Raw genomic sequence first — 24,084 nt, forward strand, 5'->3', positions numbered from 1 at the left:
AAGTGCTTTTAAATACATATACATACTATATATTTATGTATGTTTGATGGACTGTGATGTAAAATGTATTTTCTAGAGCAAAAAGTTTGCAGGCTACTGTAGTTAGGAAGTAGTTAGGAAGTAGGGCTTCCCTGGTGGCTCAGATGGTAAAGCATCTGCCTACAATGTGGGAGACCAGGTTCGATCCCTGGGTCAGGAAGATTCCCTGGAGAAGGAAATGGCAACCCACTCCAGTACTCTTGCCTGGAAAATCCCATGGATGGAGGATCCTGGTAGTCTACAGTTCATTATATTGGCAAATAAAATCACAAATTAACCTCAAAAAACCCCACAAGACTCTCCTAGAACATAGTCACTGAAACATAATAGATCCTCAAGAAATATTTTTGAAATGAGCAATATGCATATATATTTACAATGTCTGCAGTATCTTTTTAGAATGTTGTATTGTCAAATAAATATCTGCTTTTCTCTTAATATCTTAACAATTAATGAGGTAATGTACACAACTGATGTACAGTTCATCACTTGCCTCCTGTGAGATGTAGCTCCTGACCCTAGGAGGGTTTATATAATCTGGTCCTATGTAATAAAATGTTTAGTTACAGCATGGCATTGTATTTTCTAAGATTTTGTTACCAATGGATTTTCATTTGCTTTATACCATATCCATAAAGTTCTATTGACTAAACCCTGAATAAACATTCTGAAATATTTGTTGGTCTGAAAACAAAAGACCGATCTGTAATATTGATCAGAAATAAATGGCTACTCCTGAATCATATTAAATAATCTTCAAATCAGAAAAGCAACTAACTACTTTAGAGGAGAAATGTAATAATAAAGCCATGAATTCTTAGAAATAAAAAGAAATAACATAATTTTAACATATATTTACACATATAGTTTATAGAATTTTTAAAAGGGATATAATCCTTTTCCTCCTTCATCCTATAAACAATCATATGAAATGATACAATATAGTGAAAATGAACATTTACTTCCTTCTGTTGTTTATCTTTTATAATTATATCATGGGTTTTAAATTCCTTTCAAGATTACACAAAATGATAATCATCATAAGTGATACAAATGAACCATAGGACTTCTCAGAACAAGTAGACTGGACCATAAAAGAGGAGCAGAGACTTTAATAACATGGCCCAGGTTCACCCATTTGGCCTAAAAAATGTTAAGCTCTAGAAGATTTCCTTTGGTTCATTTCTCAGTTGGCCAAATCATGGTAGAATAGCACAATCAACATTAGATGGAGTTTCTGTTACTATCTCCAATGCAGCATATTTTTTTATTAAATGGGTTTTCCAAAGTCAAAAAGCCTTGGGATAAATAAAAAAGGATATATCTGTGAATCCTATGATAATCACAATGATTCTTTCTGAGGTTCCATGGTGATTCTAGTAAAAACAACTGCATTGTTGCCTTGTTAGTTAATATTAATAACAGGATGTCAATTTTGTAGAAATAGCAATATTTTATCTCTTTTGTGCTAACATCAATGACACATTTCCTTATTTTCTAGATATCTGAAAGTGAATGCAAATAAGAAAATTATTTTAAAATTTAAAAGAATTAGATTATATTTCTATTAGATTTTTCTATTAGAAACTGCACCTTAATTCACATGAAGAATCCAGAAACTGTTCTTCATGCCACTATTATTAGAAAGACCTCTTTACATCAGAAAGTCAGTAGATCCTGGCCACATGGAAGAGTCTGTTGACTCAGAGTGTCCACCATCCACATAGTCATCTTCTGAGAAAAACAACCTCACCTATTCCTTGAGTATAAGTGATTGTGCTTTCTGTTCTCTCTCTTGAAAACTTGGCTGTGATTGATTGGATCTAATGGGACCCTTTCTCACTGAGACCTTTGATCGTGAAACATAAAAAGGGAAATTAACAGAAAGAAGTTATAGCAGAGAACTAGAAGCCAGTGAGTTGAGAGAGAGTGAAATGCACTCTAAATCAGTATAGTCAGACTGTCTAGGCTTGGATGTGGGCAACAGTATTTTCGAAAACTTCACACATGTTTCCAAAGTACAAGCTATACTGAGGATCACATGGTAGAAGAAAGAGAAACTTAACTGAAAGGATGTAAAAGAGGCCAGAGCCCTATGACCACTGCTGTATCACTGAAACAGCTATTGCATTTAGCATGTATTTGGGATATAGTTGTATTCTTGCTTTGTGAAGCCAGAAAATGCAGCTTCTGTGCTGGTTTTTCTGTGCTTCCTCATTAGTTAGGTATCCTTATAATGATAAGCCTGAGGTAACTTGAGTTTGTGTATAATTTTTGCAAACTTGCATGCAAGGACTTAAATATTGCAATATTTTTCAATCAAATCTGAACACTATATTATTATATTAAATAAACACCAAACATGAGGAAAAGGAGTTATTTTCCTTAACCATTCGGTAGATCCACTGACATATTTCCATGTTCCAATATTGTTCTTTGAATTATCAAAGGGTGCTTGAACAAACACCGAATCTAAGATTAAAGTAACAAGGCGTATTTTCCCTTAGCAAAATTCAGAGACACACTTTCAAAATTTTTTTTTAAAAAAGCATTTGTGGCAAGAAGGCTCATGACTCACAACATAAAGAAGGATGTGAAAAACTGGAAAAAAAATATAAATGTTAATAAATACACTATACTGGGTTTACATTGAGAAATTACATAATACTTTGTGCAGTTAAAAAAAAAAAAAAAAACCTACTTGCTAATATTTGAATACCAGATGTAAATCTATGTGCACCAAAATCCATTCATTCTGCTATGTGCAAATGGAAGACATACTTTTGTATTTTAATTAGATATAGAATGAGTAACTAGTCTTTGTGTACTCAACATTAATGGCAAGAGTATGACTCAAGTATGTATTTATTTTTATAATAAAATGTAGACCTTAGGACTAGAGCTGTTTAATGTTTTTTTCAACCTGTTTTTTATTTTCCCAAGAAATTATGCTGCCCCTTGCATTAACTGGTCAGATTTTCAAATTAGTTAAAGTCAAACATATTAACTGGTATATGACTGTTGAGAAAAACACTGGTATTTATTACACAAAATATACCAAAGGTGACTGCTGAAATCTTAACATAACTGCATTTCTTCAGGTTTTGCCTTTAACTCCATTATATCTTTGAACTGCTTTTAATACTTGTTTTCTTCCTTGCCCTTAATGTTGTGAGAAAGAGAGGACATATTTCAGATTGGCTACAATGTTAGTGACATACATTGCTTCCTCCTGCTGACTTCTGTCTTACATTTTAGATTAGTTATAAAGTTGCATAAATAAAATCTCTTAAAAGTAAAATGTGTATAATAAAAGTATAATCATTAGCAATGATTCTATTGCTAGTTACCAGTGCTTCTATGACTTTGTTTTAAGGCAAAAATACATTCCATCCAAAACTCTTAGTTTTATGGAGCATATTTGATATATGGTTAAAATTCTACCTTCTTTTTTAAATTAAAATATTTTAAAGTAGCAAAAACAAGAAATGAAACACAGCAAATAGTTTATAATAATTATAACTGGAGTATAACCTTTAAAAGTTGTGAATCACTATGTTGTGCCTGCATGTGTGCATGCTAAGTCACTTCAGTTGTGTCTGACTCTTTGCATCCCCATGGACTGTAGTCCACCAGGCTCCTCTGTCCATGGGATTCTCCAGGCAAGAAAACTGGAGTGGATTCTCATGCCCTCCTCCAAGGGATCTTCCCAATCCAGGGATCAATGTCTCTTATGTCTCCAATCTCTTATAGTTTCCTGTTCCTGTCTTATGTCTCCTGAATTGGCAGGTGGGTTCTTTACCTCAGAAGCCCCATGTTGTACACCTGACATTTATATAAATATTACCAGTCAACTTGGAGAAGGCAATGGCACCCCACTCCAGTACTCTTGCCTGGAAAATCCCATGGACGGAGGAGCCAGGTAGGCTGCAGACCATGGGGTCGCGAAGAGTCGGACGCGACTGAGCGACTTCACTTTCATTTTTCACTTTTCACTTTCATGCATTGGAGAAGGAAATGGCAACCCACTCCAGTGTTCTTGCCTGGAGAATCCCAGGGACTGGGGAGCCTGGTGGGCCGCCGTCTATGGGGTTGCACAGAGTCGGACACGAATGAAGCGACTTAGCAGCAACCAATCAACCATACCTCAAGTTTAAAAAAAAAAAAGTAGCAAAAACTCTCAGTCTTAGGACCATAATAATATTCTACAAAGCCTCAAAATAAGCAATAATTATACCCATCTAAAGTATGGGGTAGGGGATCCAGAGTGGAATACAACTGCTATAAACGATTCTAACTTTACTTGAAAAATAAGAATAACATAACTACACTGAAAAAAATGAGGAAACAAAAACTGAATAACTTTGGAAAACAATATCTTGACTGGATGTTTTGATGCTAAATTCAAAAAGGCTTTAAATAGTTGGTCAATGTGTTTCTGCTGCCTGGTACAGACAGAAATTTTTGTTCTTTAACTTCAGTAACTTCATATAAAACAAGCTAAACAATGTATCTTTATAAGTATGTTAACTACATAAAAAGCAATATGATGATGTTCTTCATAGAATATTGGGTATTATCACTTTATTTGGAAGGCTAATTAAAAAAATAAAGATATACTGCTTATGGAGTTTTAATAATTCCCAAGCAAACGACACATTTGCCTCCATGTAATGAGCAAATTAGTCATTAAAGGCTCTTTCTATTCTTTTCCAACTTCTCAGAAAATGAGTTTTCATGAAAATGACTGGATCAAGCTCCAAGATGCTATTAATCTTAGGTTAAGATAGAAGAGACATCAGATCTCCTTCAGCATGATCTAATTTTTTACTGTGATGGTTGAAGTAGCTAAAGTTAGGCACTTTAGAGAATAATAATTAATCTTCTCATCCCTCTAGAAAGAATCTCTTAGGTTACTGAAGACAGGATTGTCTTTATGGTTTAACAGAAGTGCCTTATATAAGCACATGGAAAAGTGTATTAACTGAAAGACTCTTTCTTACTTAGCATCTAGCTATTTCAGTGAAAACCTTGCATTCCCCTCAAGAGAGGCATTTAACTTTGAAACGGATACTAAGTAATCGGGCATTTCATAGTATTGGACTAAGACAGATCAATGAGTAAAGAGTTTTACCTTGGAAGTTCTTACTGAACGTTTTATTCTTTCTTTCAGCATAGACTTCTGATTCTTGTAGACTGTATTTCCAGGAATCCTGATGTTTATTCTTTCCTTTTCTGATAAGATCTATATCTGACAATGTGATTTTATTAGAATAGCATCTTTCCTCTAACACTAAGAAATTTGGCTTTTTCAGTATCTGATATGACAAATGATTTTAGACTGAATCTTGTGCAATTCTTTCTCTGGAATATTTTCCCAAAACTGCATTATAAATTCAGATACATTATGAAAGGAAGAGTAAAAAAGAAAAGCATAATTGAACAATGCCTATGTATAAATACTGTGCTATACACTTTCAAATCTTACTTAAAATAATGTGCTATTAACTAGCATGTTAATCTCCCATACACATTTACTAAATATTCTGTTCTTATTTATTGATGGAAGAAATATTTTAGACTTTTATTTCGGATAGTTTTTTTAAAATTGTATTTCTAGTATGTATTTCCAGTCCATCCTAAAGGAGATCAGTCCTGGGTGTTCATTGGAAGGACTGATGCTGAAGCTGAAACTCCGATACTTTGGCCACCTTACGTGAAGAGTTGACTCATTGGAAAAGACCCTGATGCTGGTAGGGATTGGGGGCAGGAAGATAAGGGGACGACAGAGGATGAGATGGCTGGAGGGCATCACCGACTCGATGGACATGAGTTTGGGTAAACTCCGGGAGTTGGTGATGGACAGGGAGGCCTGGTGTGCTGTGATTCATGGGGTCACAAAGAGTCGGACACGATTGAGTGACTGAACTGAACTGAACTGAGTATACATATTTCCAGTTGTGGTTTTAAACTTTGGGAATATTGATCAAGTAACCAAGTCCTAGTTCTAATGCTGTGGGATAGTTCCATGATTCATTTAAATTGGAAACTTTCTCATTTTTAGAGCTTAGCATGTTTAGCTTAGATTAGGTTTACTCAGAAACCAGCTTAGGTTTTTCTTAGCTGGCTCAAATTCAATTGAGATTTTTTTGAAAGACAAAATCTTCCAAAACTCAAATAAGAAAAAATAGACAACCTGAATAGGTTTATACCTAGTGAGGAAATTGAATTAATAATTCATAACCTTCAAAAACAGAAAGCACCAGGCCCAGATGGACTCATTGGTGAAGTCTCCCAAACATTTAAGGAAGAAACTATACCAGTTTTCTACAATCTCTTTCACAGAAGAGACTGTAGAAAGTGAACAACTCAATTAAAAAATGGGCCAGAAATGGGAATGAAGAAGATATACAGTTGACAAATAACTATATGAATAGATGCTCTACATCACACATCATCAGGGAAATGCAAATTAAAACAATGAATAAATACCTGGTATATCTTATTATGCACCTGGTAGAATGACCAAAATCTGGAACATTAGTAACATCAAGTGAATGTGAAGATGTATACAAAAGCAATTTTTATTCATTGCTGGGGGAAATGCAAAACTGTCATTTCTTTGACAGATAGCTTGATATTTCCTTACAACACAAAACATTTGCCATACAATCCAGCAATCTCACTCTGTTATTTACTAAATGGATTTACTACATAAAAACCTGTGTAGTAGATGTTTATAGTAGCTTTAATCAAAACTATCAAAACTTGGAAGCAACAAAGATGTCCTTCAGTAGGTGAATGGATTAAAAAAAAACCAAAAAAACCTCATTTCTTTTTTTTCTAAAAAGCAATAAGTCATCAAGCCATAAAAAAATATAGCAAAACTTTAAATGCACAGTATTTAGTTAAATAAGCCATTTGGAGGAGGAAATGGCAACCTACTCTAGTATTGTTGCTGGGAGAATCCCATGGACAGAGAAGCCTGGCGGGCTGCAGTCCGTAAGGTCGCACAGAGTCGGACACGACTGATGTGACTCAGCACAAATAACCCATCTGAAAAGGCTACATGTTATATGATTCCAACTATATGGTATTTTCAGAGAAGGCAATGGCACCCCACTCCAGTACCTCTTGCATGGAAAATCCCATGGACGGAGGAGCCTGTTATGCTGCAATCCATGGGGTCGCTAAGAGTCAGACACGACTGAGCGATTTCACTTTCATTTTTTACTTTCCTGCATTGGAGAAGGAAATGGCAGCCCACTCGAGTGTTCTTGCCTGGAGAATCCCGGGGACGGGGGAGCCTGGTGGGCTGCCGTCTATGGGGTCGCACAGAGTCGGAAACGACTGAAGTGACTTAGCATAGCATATGGTATTTTGGAAAAGCAAAAACTATAGAGACACTAAAGTATCAGTGTTTCCCGGGGGTTAGGGATGAGAGGGTAATGAATAGGTGGATCACAAGCAATTTTCCAGGCAGATGAAATTACTCTGTATGAAACCATAATGGTGGTTACATGTCATTACACATTTGTCAAGACACATAGAACATGTAACAGCAAGAGGAAATCCTAAAGAAACCACGAACTTTGGGTCATGACATGTCAGTGCAGTTTCATCAGTTGTAATTAATGTACCACTATGGTTAGTGATCTTGATAATGGAGAAGTCTATGTATATATGGGGCAGGGAGTCTATGAAAAATCTCATTATCCTCCTCCCAATTGTACTATGACTCTAACTATACTATACAAAAAAAGTATGTTTTAAAATGATTGAAATATTAATATCATATTTTGTGAATGCTGAACGTTTGCTAAAACAGTCAATTCAGTGCTTGGCAAGTATTGGTTGAATTTAGGTTTATGATACAACTGGCGTGGAAACAAAAGCACAGAAATATGCCACAAAGACATAATCACACACTTATAAACACAGGGATACATAGACACAGTTATGATCTACAATGTTTGAGTCTTAATATGAAGGAGAAGAATGAAATGAAAAACAGAGTCTCGATGGTGTATCAGTTTCTAGGGCTGCCATCACAAAATACCACTGTTCTCATGTCTAAGAGTCCATGGTCACCATGTCAGGAAATTTGGTCTCTGGGGACCTCTTTCTTTGGCTTGCAGATGGCTGTCTTTTTGCTGGGTTCTTACATGATCTTTCCCCTGTATGTGTATGTGCCCCTGGTATCTCTCTGTGTGAGCAAATTTCCTCTTCTTATAAGGAAGAGGAAATGGCAAGTGATTGCAGGAAAATTCCAGGGAGAGGAGCCTGGTGGGCTACTGTCTATAACGTCACAAAGAGTTGGACACCACTGAGCGACTAAACACACACAACACCTAAAGGATACAAGTTAGACTGGATCACAATTCCTTAATGCTCTCCTCTTAACATGTGTGCCCACTAAGTCACTTTAGCTGTGTCTGACTTTGTGCAACCCTATGGACTGTAGCTTACATGGCTCCTCTGTCCATGCCATTCTCCACGAAAGAATACTCGAGGGGGTTTTCATGCCTTCTTTCAAGGGATCTTCCTGATCCAGGGATCAAAGCTGCATCTCCTGCATTGCAGGCATATTCTTTACCACTGAGCCACCAGCGAAGTCCTCTCTTAACATAGTCACTTTTTAATGGTTCTATCTCCAAGTTCACATTCTGAGGTAGTGAGGGTTGGGGCTTCTACCTATGAATTTTTCCAGAGGTGGTGAGTCAGTCCATGAAAGAAGTGATAAATAGCTGACTTTGAACATTTTTTGTTGTTGTTGTTTTGGTTAGTTTCATTTAAAGAAAATAATTCAGAAGGTTACATTTCATAAGTTTTCCATACAATCTCAACCCCCGAAATTTCATTTTAGCAAGAGACATTAGTCAGAAAAGAGTCAGGAAAGACATTCCAAATACAGTGCAGCTTTTGGTGTCACTGTGCCTGCAGTATTATCTTGCAACATAATTTGTAGTTTTAAAGTGATTTTTAAATCTTTTTTCTTTATGCTACCCTGACACATATCTGATAGCCAATCATTTTAATTATTAATTTTTATTTTTGCTGTGAGTAAATACACGTTGCATACAAATAGAAATATTGCTTTTTACCTTTGATTGTGAATTGCTTTTAGCATGAATCTTTAATCTCTTGACAATTTCCACATCAGTTCAGTTCAGTTCAGTCGTTCAGTCGTGTCTGACTCTTTGCGACCCCGTGAATCGCAGCATGCCAGGCCTCCCTGTCCATCACCAACTCCTGGAGTTCACTCAAACTCATGTCCATCTAGTCGGTGATGCCATCCAGCCATCTCATCCTCTGTCGTCCCCTTTTCCTCCTGCCCCCAACCCCTCCCAGCATCAGGGTCTTTTCCAGTGAGTCAACTCTTCGCATGAGGTGGCCAATCTCCACATAGTTAGGTACAAAAAGAGAATTTTAAATCAATTTTGTTGAGAACATGTTTTTTTTTTTTTTTAAATCATATTTCGTGAATTTTCTTTTTCACGCAACCATTGACAAAGTGAAATATTTAAATAGATTCTGGGGATAATTATTAGATGGTGAAAAGCCATTGTCAACTTCAGTTAATTAAAAATAACTTAGATGCTTCTTTTTGTAAAGCATTTCCACGTGTATGTCATATAACACTCAGAAAAAAAGCCGAGTAATGTTTCATCTTACTATTAATTGTTTACAGTGTTTTTTTTTAAAGTGCATTTCAAGCTGTCTCTTTGTTGAAAGTTATTTACTGCTATTTATTTTTCTTAATTTAAGCTATTGTATTGTTAAGTCATATATATATATATTTAAATTTGAAATAAAAATTAGACCTGAATTTAAAAAAAAGTTTCATGGAGTTGCAAATTCCAGATGCTGCCACAGTTTCAATATACCTCTGCATCATAAAGAAATACTTTGCTAACTGATGACTGATAGGATTAACTCAAGTGCATTTTAGCTTTTTCTTAATTATTGGCTCAATATACAACACAATCCAACAGGGACATTTTCTATGCTTTAAAAGGGCCCTTCTGTTTGAACTCTTCAAAGAAATGGGAAAATTAATCAAACCATTATGATTTTGACTTTACATATTACCACGATTTTCATTTTTAAAAAAGTTTAATAATTCCTTGCCATGTAAATTTAGACTTTATCTGTAGTAAGTCACATGAAACTGATGTCATTTAATTAATTTTCTGACTTTATTTTTAAATAATTAACTATTTTTAAATGAAAGGTTTTTTTTCACCAAAATTACTATGTTCTAAATTATGTTCTTGCTAATTTCATGCAGGACAACACCTCAGAGTCTCTAGAGACATCAAGTAACTTAATAGCTTCAAATGGGTGTTGGAAGTGGAACCTGTGTTAAAATAAAGACAACACTATCCACCCATTTGCCCTTCTTCCCACTCTCTCCTGAGCATCCTGTGGGAGTGGTGCTCCTGGAAAATTCCAGCATGTGATCCAATGAACCAGTGGATGGAGATAGATGGAGTCTGGCTATTTGATAAGAGGAGCAGCCACATCTAGATAAGGCTAAACTGGAAGGGAAGGATGCAGATGTGGGATGCCAGCCTGGCAGGGAAGTCCGCTAGCTATCTAGATGATAAAAGATCAGCATGGGTGTTGGTGGGTAGGAAGGAAAAAGTCTATACAGTTAGGAGGAAGGTAATAAGCATACTTGTATGCTTCTGATAAATACCTTCTGCAGGTCCATCAGGCTAGCAAAACTGCACGTACTGCTGGCTACCTCTTTAAATCTGACCCTAGAAAAATTGCAGGAGAAGAAAGTATGTACTGAGATAAATTAAATAAAGCCTTTGAGAAACTTCTACCAAGATCAAAAGCTGTCTTGGACTGGAATGATGGGTTGTTGTCTGTAGTGGGATGGCCAGGAGGCAGTGGCAGAGCAGATTGAGGAGAGGATATAAATTCTAGATGTTCTTCCTCACATCACCCAGGCAAAATTGTTTCTTCTTCCTTCTCCACATAAATCATCAGCAAAAAGCAAGTCCACTAGTGGGCAGGAGTGTTTGTAATAATTTTAGGGCAACACAAGCAACCTGCTGGGTGGAGAATCTAGTTTGTGATGAGAAGTGCCGTTTATCCATGTTGCCTCATCCTAACCTCCAGGGCTGGTGGGTTGTCCCTTGTCTTACAGCTTCTTTCTGAAAATGTTACTGGGGAATCTCTGACCACAATATTTCTTAGGTGACTGTGCCAGCAAAGGAGGTTGTCTAAAATTTTGGTGCCTGACTTGTCTGCCCTGGAATTGATTCTTCCATTCTTCTTAAACTTCTGAGAAGTGACCAAGAATAGAGTGTGGCTTTCACTGGTCTCCAATGCCCTTCACCTTCCAACAGACAAAATAGCCTTTAATCCAGGGAAAATCAAAGTACAGGGTAATTAAATACACACATAAGCTATACATCCAGTGCATCAGAAAAACAAACAGAATAACACTTTCCAAAGACAAAAAGAGACTCCTATCAAATTTGGCAACCACAAAACAAAACTAAGATTCAATAATGTGCTGTCTACAGGAGACACATTTAAACAAAAAGAAAGTTTGAGAAAGAATGGATGAAAAAACATATACCAGGGGAAAGAAAGTTGGGGTATAAATTTAATATCTGAAAGATAGAATTCGAGAAAAAAGGTATCTGAGACAAAAGTGAGTTTTCTATACTGGTAAGATTTAAAAAATGAGATAACCATTACAAAATTCATTCATTAAATACTTGAGCCTCTAAATTCATAAAGTTATAACTGACATTGTGATGGATTGGCTCACTATATAAAGAGAAATAAAAGCGGATTTGTCCCTAAAACCATACGGCAAGCTGGACACCAGATGGATTAAAGATCTAAATGGGAAACGTAAAGCTATAAAGTCAAGGGAAATTGTAGGGGGTTCCTTTTAAACAAACCCACAAAACAAATTATAAGGTGTTACATTTATGAATATGGTTATGCCAAAATTAAGAATTTCTGTCCAATGAATTACATTATATGCTTCTTTCCAAAATAAATGAATAGATACAAACTTATTTACAATCCTATTTATAATCTAAGATTGAAAAGCTATTAACATGCACAGTATATATACCATCACAGGAATACAGCAGATAATTAGGTAAGATTAAAAGAAGCAACTAAAAGTCCAAACATTAAATAGACATATGAAGAGATATACAGACATTTGTAATTGTAAAAAAGAAAGTAAAATGGGATACCACTTTAAATTCATCAGATTGATAACCATTAAAAAACTAGATAACATTAAACATTGCTAGATTGTGGAGGTAGAGGAGTTCCCATGCATTCTAAGAAGATCTGTAAACTAGTAATGCCATTTTGGAAAGCAGTCTGGCTATACTTAATCATATAGTATTTGTGTGATCCATGACTCAGGAATTTCATTCCTGGATATAAATCCCAGAGAAATTATCCCACAATCCTAAAAGGAACCATACATAAGGTTTCATATAGCAATTTTGTTGTGATGGATGGACTTAGGGCAAAATAGTGTTTACCACTGGGTGATTATAAGCACATATGACAATATGAAGAAATGTTAAAGATATATTACTGAACAAAAAAAGTAAGAATCAGAATAAGATGTGTGGTACAATTCTATTTACATAAATTAAATATTCATGTGGGAAAATATCAACATTATTTTTCAGAAATGCAAACTCATCAGATGTTCAATTGGTGGAAGAACAGAGGACGGAGGGTAGTAGGATAGTATTAGCCGTTCAGTCATGTCCAGTTATTTGTGACCCCAAAGACTATAGCCTTCCAGGCTTCTCTGTTCACGGATTCTCAAGGCAAGAATACTGGAGTGGGTAGCCATTCCCTTCTACAGGGAATCTCCCCCACCCAGGGATGGAACCTGGGTCTCCTGCATTACAGGCAGATTCTTTGCCATCTGAGCCACCAGGGAAGGACTGATCTAAAGATAAGGTAGTTTCAGGACTTCCTTGTCAGTCTAGTGGTCAAGACTCCATGCTTCCACTGCAAGGGGTATGGGTTCAATCCCTGGTGGGGAACTAAGATCCTGGATGCTGTGGCCAAGATGCAGCCAAAAAGGAAAAAAAATAAAAAAAGATAAGGGAGTTTGGCATAGGTGTATAGAATGGGACTGCTGAGGTTGGATAAGTAAAAATTAAACAAGAGACTTTGTCCTGAGAAAAGGAGCTTCAGATGAAAACTTATGATTAATTCAGACATATTTTTCACCTGAAACTGAAACAAATAGAAATGGAAAGCAGATTAAGAAAAAACAAGAGAGAAATATAAAAACTAAATATGCAGAGGTTTTGACTCAATAAATGCATGTTATTTACTTTGGTTTAAAAAAAAGGGTTTTATCCACATAATTGAGTTCACAATAGTAACAATGTATAGTATAGCTAAGACATTATAAACATTGTTTTTTTTCTCCACATTGTGTAATTATGACCACTGACTAGTCTGCTTATTTCTTCCATTCTTATTATTTTAATAATATTAAAATAATCTTTCAGTTATTTTTAAAGTTCACCTTATATTGACATATTTATAGTGCAAATTTAAGAATATATTCTGGAAACAACTAAGACTAGGAAAATGACCATCATTAACTTTAATAAAAGAACATGATTTCAAGTTTTCAATGGATAGATCAATTATATGAAAGCCTGTGACTTTTTTTGTTTTTAATAACTTTAGAAAATTCATCAATCAGCAAATATAGCATTGTAATTATTTCCAAGAACATTTTAATTTACTGTCTCAAATTCTATATCTTGTATCCCAATTTAAAAATCTAATATACCAATTTATATTAATGAAGATTCTTGAGACTTAAATATATCCTCATGCTTGTTATATATAAAGCATTGACATTTTGGTCTCTGTATTCATCTGGTTCTCAAAATGGCTTCCCAAAGACACATTATTCAGTTTTCTTCATCCTTAGAAATTATTTTCTGCATCTTATTCTGGATTATCTCCTGATCCTTTACAAGGTCTCTACCAAATAGATGCACAAAGCAATGTCAGATATCCTTAGAGACCCTGAACAATTCTAAAGATAGTATTTGTTGCTAGAGTCAAAATTTTGAAATAGCAGCAATCCAATAATCCCTTCCTCCCACCTGACTACAACAATTCTATCAAGGAAAAAATTTTTAAGGACATTTAAAAATGGAGATGAGTGTTTTTTAGCTACTTGTGGTGTCACACAGCTATCATAACTAGAGATGAATATCTGAGATACTTACAGCATAAAAGAGAGATGTGTACTTAGACAGCACAAACCTCTGTATTTCTTGAGGATTGTCACTCCTCAGGCATTTCCTCAGCACCATCTCTACTTCTATCATTGTTCTGTGGTCCCCTTTGTTTATGTATATTTCTCTTTAGGCTTTAGTTGCCTGTCTTCCAGAAATACATCAATTTCTGCTTTATTGACTATGCCAAAGCCTTTGACTGTGTGCATGAGAAAAAACTGTAGAAAATTCTGAAAGAGATGAGAATTTCAAACCACCTGACCTGCCTCTTGAGAAACCTGTATGCAGATCAGGAAGCAACAGTTAGAACTGGACATGGAGCAACAGACTGGTTCCAAATAGGAAAAGGAGTACGTCAAGGCTGTATATTGACACCCTGCTTATTTAACTTATATGCAGAATACATCATGAGAAACACTGGGCTGGAAGAAGCACAAGCTGGAATCAAGATTGCTGGGAGAAATATCAGTAACCTCAGATATGCAGATGACATCACCCTTATGGCAGAAAGTGAAGAGGAACTAAGGAGCACTTGATGAAAGTCAAAGAGTAGAGTGAAAAAGTTGGCTTAAAGCTCAACATTCAGAAAACTAAGATCATGGCACCTTGTCCCATGACTTCATGGGAAATAGATGGGGAAACAGTGGAAACAGTGTCAGACTTAATTTTTTTGGCTCCAAAATCACTGCAGATGGTGACTGCAGCCATGAAATTAAAAGACACTTACTCCTTGGAAGGAAAGTTATTACCAACCTAGATAGCATATTCAAAAGCAGAGACATTACTTTGCCAACAAAGGTATGTCTAGTCAAGTTCAGTTCAATTCATTTCAGTCGCTCAGTAGTGTCTGACTCTTTGCAACCCCATGAATTGTGCAACGCCAGGCCTCCCTATCCATCACCAACATCCCGGAGTTCACTCAAACTCACGTCCATCGAGTTGATGATGCCATCCAGCCATCTCATCCTCTGTCATCCCCTTCTCCTCCTGCCCCCAATCCCTCCCAGCATCAGAGTCTTTTCCAATGAGTCAACTCTTTGCATGAGGTGGCCAAAGTACTGGAGTTTCAGCTTCAGCATCAGTCCTTCCAAAGAACACTCAGGACTGATCTCCTTTAGAATGAACTGGTTGGATGTCCTTGTAGTCCAAGGGACTCTCAAGTGTCTTCCCCAACACCACAGTTCAAAAGCATCAACTCTTCGGTGCTCAGCCTTCTTCACAGTCCAACTCTCACATCCATAGATGACTACTGGAAAAACCATAGCCTTGACTAGACGGACCCAAAAAAGATGTCCTTTTCATTATAGGGGACTGGAATGCAAAAGTAGGAAGTCAAGAAACACTTGGAATAACAGGAAAATTTGGCCTTGGAATACGGAATGAAGCAGGGCAAAGGCTAATAGAATTTTGCCAAGAGAATGCACTGGTCATAGCAAACACCCTCTTCCAACAACACAAGAGAAGACTCTACACATGGACATCACCAGATGGTCAACACCGAAATCAGATTGATTATATTCTTTGCAGCCAAAGATGGAGAAACTCTATATAGTCAGCAAAAACAAGACCAGGAGCTGACTGTGGCTCAGATCATGAACTCCTTATTGCCAAATTCAGACTTAAATTGAAGAAAGTAGGGAAAACCACTAGATCATTCAGGTATGACCTAAATCATATCCCTTATGATTATACAGTGGAAGTGAGAAATAGATTTAAGGGCCTAGATCTGATAGAGTGCCTGATGAACTATGGAATGAGGTTCGTGACATTGTACAGGAGACAGGGATCAAGACCATCCCCATGGAAAAGAAATGCAAAAAAGCAAAATGGCTGTCTGGGGAGGCCTTACAAATAGCTGTGCAAAGAAAGAGAAGCAAAAAGCAAAGGAGGAAAGGAAAGATATAAGCATCTGAATGCAGAGTTCCAAAGAATAGCAAGAAGACATAAGAAAGCCTTCCTCAGTGATCAATGCAAAGAAACAGAGGAAAACAACAGAATGGGAAAGACTAGGGATCTCTTCAAGAAAACTGGAGATACCAAGGGAAAATTTCATGCAAAGATGGGCTAAATAAAGGACAGAAATGGTATGGACCTAACAGAAGCAGAAGATATTAAGAAGAGATGGCAAGAATACACAGAAGAACTGTACAAAAAAGATCTTCACGACCCAGATAATCATGATGGTGTGATCATTGACCTAGAGCCAGACATCCTGGAATGTGAAGTCAAGTGGGCCTTAGAAAGCATCACTACAAACAAAGCTAGTGGAGGTGATGGAATTCCAGTGGAGCTATTCCAAACCCTGAAAGATGATGCTGTGAAAGTGCTGCACTCAATATGCCAGCAAATTTGGAAAACTCAGCAGTGGCCACAGGACTGGAAAAGGTCAGATTTCACTCCAATCCTAAAGAAAGACAATGCCAAAGAATGCTCAAACTACCGTACAATTTTACTCATCTCACACGCTAGTAAAGGTTTTTCCAGTAGTCATGTATGGATGTGAGAGTTGGATTGTGAAGAAAGCTGAGTGCCAAAGAATTGATGCTTTTGAACTGTGGTGTTGGAGAAGACTTTTGAGATTCTCTTGGACTGCAAGGAGATCCAACCAGTCCATTCTAAAGGAGATCAGTCCTGGGTGTTCTTTGGAAGGACTGATGCTGAAGCTGAAACTCCTTTGGCCACCTCACGCAAAGAGTTGACTCATTGGAAATGACTCTGATGCTGGTAGGGATTGGGGGCGGGAGGAGAAGGGGATGACAGAGGATGAGATAGCTGGATGGCATCACAGACTCGATGCACGTGAGTCTGAGTGAATTCCAGAAGTTGGTGATGGACAGGGAGGCCGGGCATGATGCAATTCATGGGGTCACAAATTCATAGGGTCACAAAGAGTCGGACATGACTGAGCGATTCATCTACCTGTCTCTGCTCATGCCTTTTTCTAATTTCCCTCTGTTTATCGCCATTTCCTTGATTTTTATGTTTCTAATAAGTGTATATGTCATCAGATGAGTTAAACTTTGATATGCTCCTTTCTCTCTCAAGCTTTTAAGGAACTCTGAAATGATTTATATCTTGATTATTGAACTTCAGAGGAAGAAAAGAAATTTACTTCTAATACACAGACCACTGTAGGCTACACTTAATCATCCACTTTAGCACCTAAAAAACAGCTACTTAAGCAGTTCCTTTCTTTTCAGTGAAATGAATTTGATGCTTTTAAAAACAATCTCATAGTGTCAGTCACATAAAAGAAGTTGAGGATTATAGACTCAGAATATAAGTTGCACCTCTGTTTCTTGAATAATATCATTTAGTCACTAATCATGTCCAACTCCTTGTGACCCTATGGATTATAGCCCGCCAGGCTCCTCTCACTTGGGATTTCCCAAGTGAGAATACTGGACTGGGCTGCCATTTCCTCCTCCAGGAGATCTTCCCAACCCAGGAATAACATTCTAGAGGAAATATGTTGAATCTTTATCTTCTCAATGTTCATTCTACAAATGAAATAACTTGGCATCAGTACTACCCACCAGGTATGCAATGGTCTCCAGTGCTGAAAGTTAAAGGTCACAGAGAAGATAGAACTAATAAAATAAATACACTAACAAACATAATGTAAAATATACTGGAGAAGCAAACAACAGGTTTAGGGCACATACAACAAAAAGTATGGTGGTTCTTTGAGCAATTGATGTTTGACAAGAGATAGATGGGAGAAAACTGGAGGGTCTGCTGCATCCACTCCTCTCCTCTTATCTCTCCTCATCCTGCAGTCAGAGAAATCTACTTGAAACTCACATGAGATGCCATTTTCCTGGACTCTTAATCCTTCAACTCAAAATCCTTTGGTGCTCATTTCTTGACATCACATGAAAGTCTCTCTGTAACCCATACATACTTCCACCTCAGAAAAAAGCCTTTATGTATACTGTTCCCAAATGCCTGGAAACTTCTCCCCACATTCTCCTTCTGTGCAGTTAACTCACTTTAAATGTCCTAGGTAGAAATGTGAGAGGCATAGTGGTTTCCTTGTCCTAACACATGTTTTAGAACTTCTTTTTTTATAAGAAAGGACTCCTTAGTTAGATGCATATTCCCAGGAAACAAAGAAAACTAGTATGCTCTTAACTTATTGGCATGTGTTAACTCATTTTACTAATATTAATATCTACAATTTGCTTATGCTGGATGTGAAACTATGCCTTCCCAAAAAGTATTTGCTAATGCATACCCTAGAAATGATCACAAGCCTGGGTTTTCATCTAATATTTTAAATCCATACAGTATGTTATGAGATGGGAAATTGTATTTTCTAGCTGATGGTGCTTGTTCTGATCAGAGATACAATCTCAAAGTCTTCTAATAAGGGACACTCAGTTTTGTCTGACTTTTTGCAACCCCATGGACTGGAGCCCATTGTAGCCCAACAGGCTCCTTTGTCTGTGGAATTCTCCAGAGAATAATATTGGAGTGGGTAGCCATTCCCTTCTCCAGGGGATCTTCCCAACCCAGGGATTGAACCCGGGTCTCCTGCATTGCAGACAGATTCTTTACCATCTGAGCCACCAGGGAAGCCCATAAAATATGTTATGAGATAGGAAATTGTATTTTCTAGCTGATGGTGTTTTTTTCTGATCAGACATAATCTCAAAGTCCTCTTATCTGTTTCTATATGAAGGTTTCCTATACTTTAGTTTATTCACTCAAAATTACATATAAGGTAAAAATTTTCATCTTTCTATTTGTGATTTTTATAAGTGACTGCTGATTTCATTCACTATCACTATTATATGTTCTTATTGGGTTTCCCTGGTGGCTCAATTGGTAAAGAATCTGCTTGCAATGGGGGAGACCTGGGTTCGATCCCTGGATCCCCTAGAGAATAGGAAGGCTACCCACTCCAGTATTCTAGCCTGGAGAATTTCATGGACTATATGGTCCATGGAGTTGCAAAGAGTCAGACACGACTGAGCGACTTTCATTTTATGAAAATCACATGGATTAAAATATGTAAGACATCTTGCAAATGCTATTGTTGCTGTTGCTGTTGCTGTTGTTGAATCACTAAGTCACATCAGACTCTTCTGTGACCCTGTGGACTGTAGCCCACCAGGCCCCTCTGTCCATGGGATTTTCCAGGCAAGAATACTGGAGTGGGTCGCCATTTCCTGCTCCAAGAGTTCTTCCCCACTCAGGGATCAATCCTGGGTCTTCTGCATCGGCAGGTGGATTGTTTACCATTGAACCATCTGAGAAGTCCCTTGCAAACATTAACAAGTTCTAAGTAACATACAGTATTTTGGGAGTAGTATTTCTGTCTTTAATAAAGAACTGGTCTTATTGAGATATAAAAGCAACAGTTGTGCTTTCTTAGTCGTGAGAAATCTACCAAAGCAAACCCAGCTTTCATGTCTGAATGTAAATTATTTTCATTTCTCTCATTTGCTTGCTAAAAATGTGAATAAGCACTTCTGAGAAATAAGATACTGCCTTAAATACTTTTCTTTTGGTTTCTTGTTTGCAAATTCACCCTCTTCTGTGTACCCTAGAAAATTATGTTTTTGCAGTTTTACATTCGATAAAATCTTATGGATTTAGAAAATCAAGAATTGGATCTATATGTAAATGGAATAAATGGCCTGCTTCCAAACATCTTCCCACAGGACTGAGAAGCAATCTAATTTTCAAAAAAATTGAAGGAGCTTTTTGAATTAAACCGTGTTTTCTAGAGATCTTCTTCATTGAATGCCTTTGAAGTATCACAAAGAGATCCAGGGGTTAGCATGAATTCTCAAGTGTGTGCATTAGAGGGCAGGGTTCATACCAGATGAAAAATATATGTGTGTGAGTGTGTGTGAATACAGTATAATTTTTCATGACACTGGTTTCTATAAGAATATTTTAGATAAAATGTACCATTTTCAAGATGTTTAAAATCAAGTTATTTAATCATAATTTCTTATTAACAGTATGATCTTTTAATAGAAATAAAATCATACAAAACTTACTAAAAATTTTCAATGACTCTAAATACAAGTACTTGCAAGTCAGCACACAAATAAGTTTTCAGCCCACTGACTTCCTTTTTGCCTCTTTCTCCACTTAACTCCAAGTAAAGAAAACATTCTTGATAGAAAATCCTTTTTGTTATTTTCTGTAGACTCAGTCAAACATTCATCATTTTTACCTTAAGTAGGATGCTTTCTTTCCATTAATGCAAAATCTAATGTCTCACCTTTGGGAAATGAGTAAATAAATTATTACATTTCCATATATTTGAAAATCATGTCAACAGTTTTAATAGGAGATACAAAACATGTGGTGAAATATCTCATTTTTAAACATTGAGTATGGATTCATTGAATATGGAAAATTTCTAAGAGAACTTATATTGACTGTTAATAGCATTTATTACCTGGGTAGTTGGGAAGTGAGTGATATTTTTATATATGTTTTGTTTATTTTTCAAATTTTTGTAATAAACACCCATTTCCCATATCAAAATAGTGCACTGGTGTTTTAGATGAAAATGCTTATTAGCCTCGGTTGTGTAAAGGTTTTAATAGCCATAATGCACATACATGTGGTGTTAACTGACTGTAAGGTCATCAAAGATACACCAGAAAATGATTTCCTGCATCAGACAACAGAGATACATCATAATCCGAAAAATGAACAAATAATATTGTATATTAACGCATATATGTAGAATCTAGTAAATTGGTACAGATAACCCTATTTGCAGGGCAGAAATAGAGATGCAGACATAGGGAATAGATGTGTGGATTTGGGGTGGGAGTGAGGAGGAGGGTCAGATGAAATTGGAGGTTGGGATTGACATATGTGCACCACCATGTGTAAAATAGACAGCTAGTGGGAACCTTCTGTAGAGTGTAGGGAACTCAGCTCAGTCTTCTTGGTGACCTAAATGAATGGGATGGTAGGGGTGGCAGGGAGGTCTAAGAGGGAGGGGATATATGTGTATATATATATATATATACATATATATAACTGATTCACTTCACTGTACAACAGAAGCTAACACAACATCGTAAAGCAACTATACCCTAATTTAAAAAAAGAAAGAAACCTATGAACATATACTTTTGGGTCAACAGCAACCTCTGTATTTACTGATGTGGTCTCAAAAAATCTAAAAGCCAGAACCTGACTTCATTTTCATGTCTTGTAAAATTTATATGAAAAGATGCTCAGTACAAAATTGATGGCTACAAGGAAAAAAGTGACCTTTAGTGGCCTTGAGAGTTCTAAGTATTTTCAGGCAAAAAGACATAGAGTTTGTACCTACTTCTACATCAACACTTTAACAAGGAAAAGCTAGAGCTCTTAAGAGAAATGATCACAATGATGAGTGGATTTTCAGACTTACCACATGAGGTAAAGATGGAGCGAATTGTGAACTTTAGCAAAGACAGAAGTAGCTTTGAAAGAGAAATGAGGGCTATCGTGAGATGCATGTAAACATGTCAACAGAAAGACACATGGTACGTACTGTGTTTTTGCTCAGATTTGTTAAATAGGAGAAAGTAATTGATGATGAATGAAAACAAAGAAAAACCTTTTGAAGTAATTGGAACAATTTGAAAATTACTAGATGACCACTAAAGATAGTATAATCCACATAGCTAAATGAATTCAGACTGACCCTGCATGATGAATTACTAGAAATATTTTAAAAATATTGATAGGTCAAGAACAGATTAGATGAAGTGGACTTTACGTTATGTTTTAATTTTAAGATGAGATAATTTCTGGGTGAGCCAGGGAGCAAAATAAAAGCATTGGTCCATTTGCAAGCACATGCACTCAGGAGAGGATTTTTGCAGGCAGCAGAAGAGGTTGACAGTAAAAGTAAAAAAGACAAAAGTTAATTAAAAACGTGTATCAATACAATGGTCACAAATCAGCAGACCTCTGTCAAAAATTTAAATAATATAGTGGACAAACTCGTCCTCTATTAACACAGATGTGAAACATATCACCTTTTATAAATTTATTTCTATTATAGTCTTTATAACCCTAGTCCTTAATCAAGTCTCTCCCTTTCCAGACTCATGACAAGATTCAGGAATGTTTGTGTATGCTAAGACACTTAGAAAGGCATCTAGTACAGATATTAATCGGAGTAGTTAAACAGCCGGAGTGAGTCCTTTTCAGAGGTTCTTTCCCTTGGGATCTGTGTTTGGGGAATAGGAAGCTTCTCACAGGGTAATACTTGCATCACTCCATTTCTTACTGGGTTCTGGCTGTCTTCGTGGAATGCTAAAAAGAGGCTGGGCTCCATACCCACTGCTCATGGGATGTACCCACATCTCTGGAATCTTTCTTAAAAAACAAACAAACAACAACAACAAAACTTTCATTTTATATTGGAATATAGCCAACTACCAATGATGTGATCATTTCAGGTGGATAGCAAAGGGATTCAGCCATGCATATACCTGTATCCATTCTCCCCCAAACTCGCCTCCCATCCAGGCTGCCACAAAACATTGACCAGTCTTTCTACACCCACTAGAGCACTGTAGGAGAGCTGGGTGCAGATGCAACCTACTGCAATACAACCTTATTGCAATCCCAAGGAAAATGTGTTTCTAGTTCAGAGAGAGAATCTCTTCTCTCCCTTCTGCTTTTGGTTAAGATATTTTATTTTCTATACTCTGCAGTCCTCTTCCTTATGTTTTTGGACAAGATGTTTTGTCTGTACTGACAAATCCTTTCCTCTCCCTGGGGTTTAAGCTTTTTGAACATAAACAAGGATGTCTTATAGGCATTTCAGTTTTCTGCCCTGCTACATTTGTTCCCAGAGGTAATAAATACAAGTAGATCAACTTGTTTAAATAAGAATAAGTGAAATAAAAAGATATAAAACTTACCAAAAATTGGCTAATGTCTCAAATATTACCTTCTTTTGAAAATGAAAATCCCATAATAACATACATACATTTTTAGGTGGAAGATATCAGTGAATTAGGATGCTAGAGCAAGAAGCTTAAGAAAGTACCCATAATCAGTTTCTTAAATGGCAATTTCAAGAAGTAAGATTAAGAGTGAATTCTAAAAATGATAGGGTAAGTTTTATTATAAAGATTTGCTGTATCATGTTAGAATAGTGGGACTAAGAAGATAATGAGTGTGCATTTAAATAGCAGATTAAGACCTCCTCCACACATTCTCCAGAAAGGTATGGCAGAAATAGAATGTTTCACCCTTAGCTCATCCACCTCTACTTTACTCTTTGCTTTCCAATTCGCATATGGACAAATCTTACTGTCCTTGGAAGTATCTTCATCAACTTCCTTTTAATATGGTCAGTTGTGAAGTATTCCAGGACATATTAGCAACAGACGGTTGTGTCAGAACTTTTTTTTGCACAGCAGATACTGATGAGCCTTGAACAGCAGGAAGTCACTGATACCAATTTTGAAAAATGCCACTGGCTTTGATAAAAATTATGCTATAATAATAGCTACAAATTCCCTACAAATGTGCAGTTATTATGGTTGGGAGGGATTCTAGCAATGCAAATTGTTGTTTTTTTTTTCTTTTTTTATTTCTTCCTAGGCAGAATATAGTATATAATAATTGTATCAGAAATTTGTATTCTTTCCCCAAAATCCATATTCCTTTCCTTCTATGCTAACAGACACTATCTGATTTTAAGTGATAGGTGTAGAACATTTTGCAGTCTTCTGCAGCAAGGAACAGAATGTAACTGTAGATAATGAGTACAGACTCT

This window comes from Bos taurus, chromosome 9 (genome assembly GCF_002263795.3).
Source record: "Bos taurus isolate L1 Dominette 01449 registration number 42190680 breed Hereford chromosome 9, ARS-UCD2.0, whole genome shotgun sequence".
Lineage (NCBI taxonomy): Eukaryota > Metazoa > Chordata > Mammalia > Artiodactyla > Bovidae > Bos > Bos taurus.